The sequence below is a fragment of the Cupressus sempervirens genome, chromosome 11, assembly GCF_028749045.1.
Source record: "Cupressus sempervirens isolate cs-2001-9-10 chromosome 11, ASM2874904v1, whole genome shotgun sequence".
Lineage (NCBI taxonomy): Eukaryota > Viridiplantae > Streptophyta > Pinopsida > Cupressales > Cupressaceae > Cupressus > Cupressus sempervirens.
Genome location: NC_143128.1, coordinates 230222310 through 230236371, shown reverse-complemented (window position 1 = coordinate 230236371; position 14062 = coordinate 230222310).

The following is a 14062-nucleotide window of genomic DNA, read 5'->3' as shown; positions in this document are numbered from 1 at the left end:
AAAATTAGTTCTAATAGATCATATGTGTGATATTTCTTTACAAGCTTATAGGCTACATCAACAACTATACACATCACATTGTTCAATCTGTTGGATTGGTAGAATTTGTGGTATATTACTCTCACTACAAAATCTAGAAGAGGATCTATTATAGTATCAATAGTCATACCCCTCTTATTCCACTTAGCCCCTATATTCCTTTCAATAATTTATTTTGAATCACTTCTTAGGGTTTTAGGTTGATCTAGTGTTAGGAAAGCCGCAACCCTATGCACTCTTTTCTTAGTAATCTTCACTGGTCCTATTTCCAACCACAAAAATCCATTGTGAATTCTACTGAGAACAATTTGTATCCATTCTATTTTGAAGCCTGTAGGGTAAACTAGGGCATGGGTGAAAGCCTTCTTCTCAATTATTTGATATTCATCCTTCAAAATTTTGTTTTCACATAGTTTTTCGTAGGCTTAAAATATTTCAAGGTCTCCTTCAACTCCTATTTTACATTTGTAACACTTCCTTATGTCTTTCACCATGATAACCTTTGGGGGAATAATGGACAATGTGCTAACAGGGTCATTTCTGTAGGCTACCTCAGGAATGGGTCTGAACTCAAGTTGTTTTACTTCATTACTAACTAGTTGGACCTCATGACTTTCCTTTCCCTTGGGGTTCTTAGAACTAGAAGCATTATACTGAACTAAGGTTTTAATATATTAAAAACTTCAACACTACGTAGCTCAGCACTTGATAAATACCTTAGATCAATGAAATATATGCCAAATCACTATTGAAATCGGTGCAAATGGCTTCAAGGTTGCTCTTTAATTTCTTTTGCACTCTTATTGTCTTTAGTCTGCATTCAAATGGTGTGAAAATGATAAAAATGTGACCTTATTCCCTTCAAAACTAGCATTAAATGCTTAGTATGTACAACTATACACTAGGCACTTGAAGGTTTCAACATGACTCAGCTTCCATTGGATTTTGTTCACTCAGCTTCCACTAGATTTCCACTTCACTTGGCTTCCATTGACATTTCTCAACTCGGCATCAACCATCAACTTGATCGCTATTATCAACTTGGCATTTGCTGGAGCTTTACTTGACATCTTCAAATTTTAACTTGGCATCTTTGTTCGTGCTAATTTCTTCTTTGCAGTACTACTTTGTCTTGAGACTGATGTATGATATAACTTAATATTTTAGTCCTATACATCTATTCTTTCTTAGTTGGATGAGATATGATCACTTGACCTCTTGGATGAAGTGATACCTCCATTTGATGTGTTGCACTCACCTTTCTTCTTCCAAGTCTTGTTCATTTTCCCTTTGATTTGTTCAACATATACCTTCTCTTTTCCTTTTTTGACTTCTGACTTTGGTGCCTTTGACTTTTTTGGGAAATGCCTACTAATATGACCAGTCTTCAGGCAATTAAAACATGTGATTTGACTTAACCATCTACTATAGTTCCCTCTAAAATGTGTCATGCAATTTTTAGGAATGTGTCCATACTCTTGACAATAGTGATAGCTATATCTGGTGTCGTAATCCCAGTTGTAGTGGTGTGCATGGTTGTTTCTCCTTACAGAATTATTAAGTGTCCAAATAGGCTTTGATCTACACTCAAAAGCTCTATGTCCATATTTCTTGTAGTTATAGGAGTGACCCTCAAATCTTGGTGTCCTCATGGTCTTGGTTTTGCATTCATGTACTAGATGTTCTTGTTTTTTGCACTTGTGACAAAAGCTTGTATTTTTAGGCTTATCATGTTGATAATCATCCTTGCTCCTATATACATTAGAGGTATGTTCCTTTTTACCACAGAAATGAAAAGTAGTTTTAGTGTTCTTACCTTTGTTACTTCTTTCTTCTATAGTCTTGGACGATTCTCCTTTTTCGGTGCTGGTGTAACCAAGTCTTGAAGTATCATTACTAGCCCTTGGTGATTTTAGTAGTTTCTCAAAGTACTTGATAGCCTCATTAGGTTTGTTGAAGCTTCTTGCTATCTCCTTCTCTCTTCTTAATTCATTATGTAATTGTTCATTTTGCATTCTCAAGGTGGAGATCTCAATGTCTTTCATATTCAGCTCATGATAAGAATTCAGCATCTAGCTTAAGGTGTCAAGCTACATGTTTGAGATTCTTTCAAACTCAATTATCTTCTCCTCTAGTTTATTGGTAAGATTTATCTTTTCATCTTTTATCATGGCCTTGTCTTCAATGGCTTTCATTTTTTGTTTAGTTACTTCACAAAGTAGTATGGCTTGTAACTCTTGTTCAAGCTTGAGTATTCTGATTTATTCAGCTTGTGCTCTATTTTTCTCCATCAATTCAACTATTGCTACATCAAATAATTCCTCAGAATCTCCATTGGAAAATAATTGTGTGGTATCAATCTCCTTGTAGTGTATGTTATTTTTAGCTATGGCTATATCCTTCCTTCTTTTTTAGGACTTTCTCAATTTCCCTCTGGCTTCCTCTAGTTTGTGTAGAGTGAGATGCAGATCAATCACCTAATTGTCTATGATCTTCCCAAGTTTGAAGACTTTCATTTTCATATCTTTTCTATAAGTTGTTTGGCTTCTCCTTGTGAGAACATTTTCTCTGATACAAATTGTTGGAATATTCAAAGGGGAAGAATACTTTTGAGAGGGGGGGTGAATCAGAAGTAACACACTTTAACCTTTTCAAATCCTTTAAAACAAATAACTAAAAGTAAACTGCATGCATGTAAATAGATTAAATAAACATAAAATAAACACATGCATCAATACACATAACACCAGATTTGGTAACCTAGAAACCCTTCTAGGAATAAGAAGGTAAAATTAGGGTGGAGATGATACCCACAAAATCACGGTAGCAATAATTACTTGAACACTTCTAATGGTCTGCCCTATTAAATGCTTTACACTATGTCAATAGTGACCTGGTTAAAGGGTTTAGTCACCTCTTCAAAGGATCTACAAAATAGTTGTTAAGCTAACCTATCATCATAGGTTTTCACTATCTAATACAATTGCTAGAGATTATTAGAAACCTTTGACCTAATTGGTTACAATCTTCAATAGCTTCTTTTAGGCACTTGATCTACTCACTCTAATGTGATCCTTTCTTGATCTAATATTTTTTTTTATCCCTTATATTGTTCTAATCAACTAGATATGTAATTGCTTCTCAATTCACTAAGTCTATGATGCCCCTGTTGTTTTCCCTATTCTACAATTTGCTATCTACTTAGCAACTTACTTAACTTCTATTCAACAACTTAAAATCATGGGTTCTAGGCCTTCTTATAAATACTTCATAGACTTAGGGTTAGGTATGGATCTATGATCCATATTAAATCTTGAATTTACACTCATTCCTTGCATTTTTCTCATTGGTTGCATACCTTCTCCATTTTTTTGATTAGCTGCATGCTGATTGCATAGGAAATATAAAAGATTCATTCTTATCCTTATTATCCTTTGAAATCCTTCTATGTTAGCTTAGAAAATGGTTTACATCTGAGTTTGTGAGGGCACAAACTCATATTTTGATTTTGTGTTACTCAGCACATATTGGACTACTAGTGCTCGGCACATGTTTGATCCTAGTTTTCTTGGCACCTATTACATTCTATCTTGCTCAGCATTAGCTATGACTTGGCACTTGTATATCACTTAGCACTTTTTTAATGCTCAGCACCTGAAGTCACTCAACGCTTATTGAAATTTTGGCTTGGTACATACTGTAGCTCGATATACATATTATACTCAGCTTCTATGTAGAAAGTGGTTAAGTGTGTTGACACTCAAATGTCAAAACCATTCTAAGACCAACACAAGATAGGTTGGATAAAGAAAGATTAGAGGAAGTTGGACGTATGGATACTAGGGAAATGTATCACCCCCATGCTAAAACTAGTGCTTGCGCACATGACTTCAAAAATATACATGTTCATGCCAACTATAGCAATCCATTTATGAACAACGTGCCTTGAGAAAACAATGGGAATAACAGGCCATCAAGATCACCAAGGACACATGCAGTAGGATGGTCCTCACCACCTAGATGCTCACACTTACACCATGAGAGTGAGGTAGATAATGAGGTTACTAGTGAGGATTTTATTAAGTTCAACAAGATGATCTTCTCCAAAAACTTTTGCTTAAATATTTAAAACAAAATAGAGATCAATATTTTCACTACGTGATTTATTGGGGATGGAAACTCCCTCGTGATATTGATTTCCAAAGGATCATCCATAGAAGAGATCCAACTAGAGCTAAGATCCTAAGGAAAGAAATGCAAGAGCTATAAAGTAAACTTTCCCAAATCCAAATGACAAGAGAGACACCAAAAACCTTTTTTGTGGAAACCATATGTGCTCTCCCATTTGCAAAATCCTCTACATGGTGTCATTTCCTTAGGATATAGAGGTTCCCAATTATGAAAAATATGATGGAAATGGTGACTCGCATTATCATGTATGACACTTATATGCTCTTAGCATGGATTTCATGCATGAGGCCATATACCTCATGAGACTATTTCCTAGAAGTTTAAGGGTACAAGCCATGGAATGGTTTACAAAATTGTTACCCCCTCTTAAAATATTTGATGAACTTATGCAATGATTCATCCAACAATATTCATAAAACATACAACACCCTATTACTATTTTGGATCCTTGCAACATAAAATGAAGATAAGGAGAACCATTTTCCACATACCTATAATGATGGAGATCACTCCATTCTAGGTATCCATTAAAAATTCTTGAGACTAAAAATATTGATATTTTTGTCAACACGTGTGCTAGAATTTGTTGGAAATAGAGATGGAGTAACTGAGAGGGGAGGGATGAATCAGTTACCACAAAAATAAATCCATAGATCCTTAGATGTCTTAAAATATAGTTGCTTCTGATACTTGGTAACCACACAAATAGATGCTGAAACTTGATAGATGTTCTATTTAAATTATTAAGCATTTAAAGTGATTAACATGCATGCATAAAGAAATAACATGAACACAAGAGACACCATATTTAACGTGGAAACCCAATTTGGGAAAAACCACCAAGTAACTAGTTACCAATTTTCACTCTTCTGAAGTGAGCCCTGTTAGGAGCCAACCCTATTAAAGGTTACAAAACACACTGTTAGGTGTGACCCTATTAGAGGATTTAATCACCCTATTAGAAGTGGCCTTGTTAGAGGTCTTTAGAACAATAAAACTGAATTGTCACCTTGTTAGAGGATTTACAAAATGGTTGTTAAACCAACTCTGTTAAGAGATTTTGAATCACTCTTACAATGATTAGAAAGCAACAATGAAGTGATCTGAAATATATGCAACTTATCTTTGCTAAATACAGATCTCTATTCTGCTTCACTAGATCCTCACTGATCGAATACAACTTTGCAACTCCATAAGCATATCTAATCCTTCTTCAACATTCGCTCATATATTCAATATTCGCTCATTCCATATCCATATATTCACACTCTTATGCATCCAAACTCTTACTTCTTATGAATTCACAACTTGACCTTTCATATATACCTTACAGATTGTCAAGTTGGCTCAATTACAAGTTACAACAACTAAAAACCATTAAATCAATCGGCTGCAAACATTGCATAAAATAATTAAACTTGATTCTTTAGAACCATAAAGTTCTTCGCTGCCTGACCCAGCTCAATGACCACTACTCTAGAATAGTTTCCCCAGTGTTAACCAAGTGAGGCTCGATAAACACTACAAACCTTGCAACTTCTTTCGGAGACCGAGTTAACTCAATAAACACTGACCTTCCTTCACTTATTGAATGAGCTCGGTAAAAGCTAACTTTCTCTTCGATGATCGAGTGAACTCGGTAGTTATTGACTTTTCCTTTGTTAACCTTGGGAGCTCGGTTAACATTAAATTTTTGCTACAAAATCCTTTGATGCCTGAGTGAGCTCAGTAAGAGCTAACTTTCTATGTAATGTTCAGGAACGCTCGGTAGTCACTATAGATTGCTTTGCTAACCGTCTGAGCTTGGTAGACTCTGTCTGATGGCTGATATGACATTTGTATAACATCAAAGACAATACACAATTAACAATTGTAACCAACAAGAATTATACTTTGATCTTAGAAAAAAAGTATTTATTTCATCCAATGACATGATTGAAAGTACCTATCACATTGAAGATGTTGTTATCAATAAGGGTGACATTGTTCTCAACAATGATAAAAATAGCAATGGAAATGGGGAGGATAAGAGTATGTCATGGAACAAAAACAAGTATATGGTTAGTGATGGATTTGTAGATTCTCCTAAGACTAAGGAGTCAACATGTCATTTAACCAATGTTATATATGTCACTAAACAACAAGGAATAAAAAAGACACTATCTTTCAAAAAGGCTAAAAAATCCTCTAGACCCATACATACTTACACACCAATGGTTGATTTGTATGAAGTGGTCTTGAAATTTTTTTCTTGCTAATAATCTTATCACATTGCCTGACAATTCTTGACCTTACGACCCACCTGTAAAACCTAGTTGATGGGGAGATGACCAAATTTTTATTATCATAGGAATAAGGGCCATAATACTGATAATTTCTACAAACTCACGGATTCTATTCAAGATCTTAATAAGATCATAAGAATTTTAAGCAACCATTTCTTGAATATGAAAAAGGAGAGATAACTAAGGCCAACAAAAAGGGTAATGATGCTAAGATTAGTTATGCATATGCCAACATAGATAATGTTATCAAAATGTTGGAATCTACTAGGGATGTCTACATGATGGGTCCCAAGTCTAATGAGAAACCCCATTATGACACTAACAATGAAAAGCCTAAGGTGCTCTTGAGAAGGCACAATCCCCATCAAAACTTTGAAGACACTAGATCTAGGGCATCACTTGTTAGCATGAATGTTCATGGTATTCCTTTGGGGGAGTATCGTAATCATTTCTTGAGCATGTAAAGGTTGGTAGCATGATTGACATGTTGCATTTATGACATTTTTTTTCACTGATGACAACATAATATAATTTATGTGAAGACTAGCAGATTAGTAGAAATTTATTGAGGTTGTACAGATGATATAAGTGAAGTGTAGTTAAGGATGTCTTCTACACTATGTCTTGATGATGAGGCTAAGTGTGCATGAAGTAAGTCAAATATATACAGAAGATATGTGTGATTTACAAATAGTAGTATATAGATAGAGTATCTAAGAAGTTGTTTCCAATGAATGGATTGTATCTCCTAAAAGAGATAGAATCATGATATGTGAAGTTAGACAGTGACAAAAAATAGTCTAATGATGACATTAGAGTGTGCAAGGTCTGGAGTCACATGTGTGAAAATTTGAAAAGAATGTGAGTCAAAATTGTTTTATAATTATGAAATAATAATTTATCTTAATGTGGTCCTATTATAATTAATTGGAAAAGCCTCAAGGATGACTCAAGGAATTTTTTTAAGGACATGATATAAAGGAAGATTATTATTCTTTTGGTAAAGAGGGATTTGGATTTGGAATTGCAATTGGGAAGTGTGAACAAGAGCAAAGTATTTGGTAAATGCAAGTAAGAAATCCAAGGGATTATTAGATGTGAAGTCAGTGATTTGGCATCAAGATCAGAAGGTAGAAGTTCGGTTGATGGGATAGAGGAAGAGGAAGCAAAATTGTAATTCATTTCTATTATTCTGCAAGGAATAACATTAAAATCATCTGGACAATGGGTTCATTGGTCTTGCCCCTAAAGCTATTTGGACAGTGGGTCCATCTGCCTTCTACAACTCCTAATAGGGTTGGAATCTTCTAAAAATGATTCAAAGTCTCCGAATAGGGATTGATATATACTAAATGTTTTTATTGACTCCTAATAGGGTGTGTCCTCTAAAAAGGAATATTTATATTAGTACATCGTTTTGTGGGTACCATCCCCACTATGGTTTTCCCTCTAATAAAGGGTTTCCCTAGATAACATATCTAGTGCTATTGTGTATGAGCATCTTTTTATGGTTGTTGATTATATTTCTCATATGGTTAAGGATTAATAAGGTTAATAATTATTGTAAGAGTTGGATAACTGATTCACCCCCTCCCCTCTTAGTTATATTGGTGGAATTTACATTCTAACATCCCTTAGGAAGATGGATTATTCTCCTTCTCATGGTGAGACCTTAAATGCTATCACTAAGGGAAAATCTAAGGTTGTTCTTAAAGTGGCTAATGACCCCAAATACACCTTATCTTCCAAACAAGTGGCTTAACCTACTATCTCCATCTATGATCTTGTAAGTCAATTACAACAAACTCTTGCATAAATTTCTATCTTTGAGCTTCTAGAGTTGTCTCCTTTGTATAAAGAGATCCTAGAGAAAGCTCTATGCACTGCTAATGTCCCTATAGAAATTGATGCTGAAAAATTCCAAGCTATGGTAAATGATATTTCCTCACCTCACTATCTCACATTTTTTGAAGAGGATGACAAAGCCTTGAGTCACCCACACAACCTTTCTCTCCACATCAAAGTTCAAATCTACTGCACTTGAGTATGATGAGTATTGATAGACAATGGTGCATGGTTCAATATTGATTCCTTCAATGTAATTCAACAATTGGGAATTTTTGAATTTGCAATAAATTTGAGATGGAAGATAGGCATAAAATAATATGATGAAGTTGAACAATCCTCCAAAGGTCTAATTGTACTTCCTATCTATGTAGGTTCTATGTAGAAAGATGTGGTTTTCCAAGTAGTAGACATCCCACTTGCATATAATATTTTTTTGGGTAGCCCATGGATCCATGAAATGTAAGATATACCATCAATGTACCACTAATGTATCAAGTTTCCATTCAATGGTGCAGATATTTTGATCCCAAGAGATAATTCCATGTCTATCAATATACTTACTGTGACATAGTCACTAGGACCACATAACCAACCTTCTAGTGACATTAGACCATCATTTATAGAATGTGAAAAGAAGTTAAAATGATGAGTATTGGAATGGGAGAGTATACATTGGACTTCATTGCAGCATTAAATTTTTCTCAATGCTCCTATGGAAAATCATCTGAGACAATGAAACCCACTTCGTTGGCCATGACTATCTTTAGCACCTTTGATTCCCTTTGAAGATTAAAAAGATGATCAAGCTATTAGAGACTGGATCTATAGAGAGGAAGAAGATAATGATAAAATCATATTATCTATGCCTATTTCTCTTGGAAAATATGGGAAAGGCTACCAATTTTTGAGAAAAATGAGTTATCATGGTTAAGGACCTTTGAATGATAACAAGATTGCTCTTGCAGAACCCATGAGTAACACCAAGGGATGAAAAAGAAAAGATACTATATGCTTAGGTTATGGTGTTGTTCATAACTTGCCAGCTTTGACAGAGAAGCTCCTATAGCTAGTGAATCTAAAGATGACATTCAACCCACTATGGTTTCTTTAACACATGAAGAGGGTTTCATCCCTTATACCTGTTAGGATTAAACCATAGAAAGAAATAACAATTACATGCAAATATAACCAATAACAGAAAATAATAGATCACACATAAAATAACACAAGACACCAAGATTTAACATGGTTCACCCAATCCTTGGGCTACGTCCACCATACAGTAAGTCCAATATTTTTATGATCTAGTGATTACAACCTAATTACAATATTTAATCCCTTATAGTTCAAGACTGCCATAAGAACCAATTTTGCATCACACCTTATGAAACAATCCCTAACCCTAAGCCCTTTTATACAAGTATTTTAACTACTTTAGGGTTATAATTAATAATTACATGTTGGCCCAAAATCCTGATAAAATAAGGCTTAAAATTTTTTTTTTGGGTGATGCCCTGAACCCTAGAGAAGTTATGAAGTATGTATATTACTTTCCTAATCAGTAACCACAATCTAACAATCTCCCACTTGGGGACTGATTAGGCTCCATACTAAACAACAATCTCCCACTTGTAGACTGATCCTATAGCAATACCGCTACCACATGGGGCTCCCACTAGCTCAAACCAACCCTAGACTCTACTATTCTTTTATTCAAATTTAGTCTAGAATTGGAAAATGAAGATGGTGTAACTGAGAGGGGAGGGGTGAATCAGTTACCACAAAACATTTTCAAACGTCCCAAAGATGCCTTAAACTTAGTTGTTGCTGCTACAAAAATCATTGCTTAAAACTTGATAGGTGTTTAGTTAATTTATGAAGCATTTACTGAAATAAGTGACTATGCAAAAGAAAGTAATCATTAACACAGTAGACACCAGATTTACGTGGAAACCCAATATGGGAAAAACCACCAGCAACTAGTCACCAATTTTCACTCTTATGAAGTGAGCCCTGTTAGGAGCCAACCCTGTTAAAGGTTACAAAACACACTGTTAGGTGTGACCCTGTTAGAGGATTTAATCACCCTGTTAGGAGTGGCCTTGTAAGAGGTCTTTTGAACAATTCAACTGAATTGCCACCCTGTTAAAGGATTTATGAAATGGCTGTTAAACCAACTCTGTTAGGAGATTTTGGAATCATTGTTACAATGGTTAGAAAGCAACAATGAATGATCTGAAAATACATGCAACTTATCTTGCTGAATACAGATCTCAATTTAGCTCCATGAGATCCTTACTGATCAAATATATATCTCTGCAGCTCCAAGATTTCCCTCTGCTCAATTCTGCTTAGGCACACGCAAGTCTCTTCCTTGCACTTCCTTGCACTTTTCGTATATTCATTCTCTCCTGTTCTATTTTTTTTCATCTTGAGCACCTCTTTATATATTATTCATAATACCAGGTCGGCCCAACCAACTTGTTAAAACAATTCCAAAGTCGGCTTGCCCAACCAACTTGACTAAACATATTCTAAAGTCGGCTTGAACTAAAAAAAAAACTTTCACTGGCCGACGTTGCTCGGTCAATACAGAACAAAAACTTCCTTCCTGTGGTAACTGGCAGAACTCGGTAAGAATTACCGAGGAATTTGGTAAACCTACTACTTCCTTTGGAAATCGACTGGACTCGGTAAAAGCTGTCTTTGACTACCGAGTGAGCTCGGTGAAAACTCGGCTTTCCTTAGCTTACCGTGCGAACTCGGTTAACACTAACTGTTCGCTACAAAATCCTTTGATACCCGAGTGATCTCGGTAAGAACTAAACTTTCCTTAGCTTACAAAGTGAACTCGGTTAACACTAACTCACTGTGTGACATACCGAAATGCTCGGTATACACTGCAAAAGGCTTTTACTGACCAACTGAGCTCGGTAGACTCTGTAAATTGTTTTCCTGGTTGATAGAACTCGGTAGACTCTGTCTGATAACTGATATGACATTTGTGTAACATCAAAGACAATACACAATTACTTAATTGTATCCAACAATCTCCCTCTTTGGCATTGATGGCAACACAACATGTCATAGCAGAAATGAAATTTGAAAGAAAGTCTATTGCAACACAACACAATTAACAATTCTCCCTCTAAGATAGAGAACTCTCCCTCTTACAGTAATCTCCCTCTGTGAAGCACAACACAATTAACAATTCTCCCTCTAAGATAGAGAACTCTCCCTCTTATGGTAATCTCCCTCTGTGAAGAAATTACTTAATCAAATTTCGGATTTCAGAAAAGATATGACAGTAAAACTCTCCCTCTTTGACAACACATGCCAAAGACCATCTAATTTCAAATGAATTTCATTGTACCTTTAGTACTGATTCATATGCAATATTTCCTTGATTTGCTGCATCAACTGATGATTGTTCAATTTTGTAAGAGCTGATGCATCACTAAAATTTATTTTAGTGAACTTCAGATAGGGGAATAACCCCTAACTTACCTCTGAGATACAAAAATGCATCCTTAGGTAAAGGCTTTGTGAATATGTCAGCAATCTGTTCCTTTGTATGTACATATTCCAATCTGATTTCCTTGTCCTGCACCAATTCTCTGACAAAGTGATACTTGATTGCAATGTGCTTAGTCTTAGAATGCATTACTGGATTTTTAGATATATTGATTGCACTTGTGTTATCACAAAACATGACGACTGGTTCCTTGATTTCCATCTTCATGCCTTGTAGCAATTGCTTGAACCAAACAATATTAGAACAGTTTACTGCTGCAGCAACATACTCTGCCTCTGCTGTTGGTTGAGCTGTACAATTTTGCTTTTTACTTATCCAAGAAACCAACCTCTTTCCAAGAAAGAATGCACCTCCACTTGTGCTTTTTCTGTCGTCAAGGTTTCCTGCCCAATCAGCATCAATAAACACTTTTAAGTCTAGGTTTCCTCCAAGTTTATACCATAATCCATAATCTTCAGTTCCTTTCAGATATCTCATTATTCTCTTGATTGCCATCATGTGATTTTCTCTTGGTTTGGCTGAAAATCTTGCCACAATTCCAACTGCAAGAGCAATATCTGGCCTAGTATGAACTACATATTGCAACTTTCCAATCATAGATCTGTACAATGTCTGATCTATTTCCTTTGAATCATCTTCTTTGGTAAGTTTTAGTCCAGTACACATGGGAGTTCCAACTGGTTTACAATCTTCCATACCAAACTTTTTCAATATCTCTTTGATATATTTTGCTTGAGTGATGTAGATGCCATTCTTGTTCTGCTGAATTTGAAGTCCCACAAAGAATTTGATTTCACTGAACATTGACATTTCAAATTCCTTGCTCATTTGTTCTGAAAATTCTTTGCAAAGATCATCATTCCCTGTAAAAATAGTATCATCTACAAATATTTCTGCCAAGACAATCTTATTTTCTGGTCCTTCCTTGATATACAAACTACTGTTATCATTATTTCTTTGAAATCCAATTTGAATAAGATAGCTATGCAATCTTTCATACCATGCTCTAGGGGCTTGTTTCAGACCATACAATGCTTTGTGCAATTTGCAAACCATGTTCTTTTTATCTGGATCAATAAAACCTTCAGGTTGTTCAATGTAGACCTCTTCATCCAGTATACCATTTAGAAATGCTAACTTGACATCCATCTGATAAACTTTAAATCTTTTGTAGGCAGCATATGCTAGTAAGGTTCTAACACCTTCCAATCTAGCAATGGGAGCGAAAGTTTCTCCATAATCTATGCCTTCTTCTTGAGAATATCCTTTGCACACTAATCTAGCTTTGTTTCTTGATACTTTACCATTTTCATCCAACTTATTTCTGAAAACCCACTTTGTACCGATTACATTTTTGTCTTTAGGCCTGGGTATAAGAGTCCATGTTTTTTTTTCTCTATCTGCTCTATTTCTTCATTCATTGCTTCAATCCAATTATCATTTTCTAATGCATCTTTGACAGTTCTAGGTTCAAAATCAGCAAGTAAACAAGTACCTTTCAACTTACTTCTTGTGATGGTTCCATCAGATTTATTTCCAATGATCTGATCTGCTGAATGATGTCTCCTGACATATTTGGCTAGAACAGGTTCTTTTTCTTTTGGATGAATTTTGTCGTTATCTTCTCGCATTTCTCCTCCTTGCTCGGTTTGGTCTGGCTTGGTATCAACTGGCACGGTATGTACCTGCTCGGTTACCTCAGGCTCGGTAATCTCTAACTCGATATTTTCTGACTCGGTAGACGTTGGCTCGGTAGATGTTTCCTGCAACTCGGTTAGTGATGACTCGGTAGAAGAAGATTTTTGATTCTCAGATGTAGTTGATATTATATCCGAATCACTGAAGACAAATCTTTTGTAATCTTCTGGTTCTTTTCTGCTTTCTTCTTCAGTCTTTTCTGCAAATTCATCAACTTTCACATGTATACTTTCTATGACTTTGTGAGTAGATAAGTTTAAGCATCTATATGCTTTACTCTTACATGAGTATCCAAGAAATATACCTTCATCATCTTTTACATCAAATTTTCCTTTTCTAGATTCTTTCAAGATATAACATTTGCTTCCAAATACTTTCAGATAACTTACATTGGGTTTATAGCCATACCATATTTCGTAGAGAGTTTTGAATGAGTCCTTTTTTAACTATACTCGGTTTAAGGTAT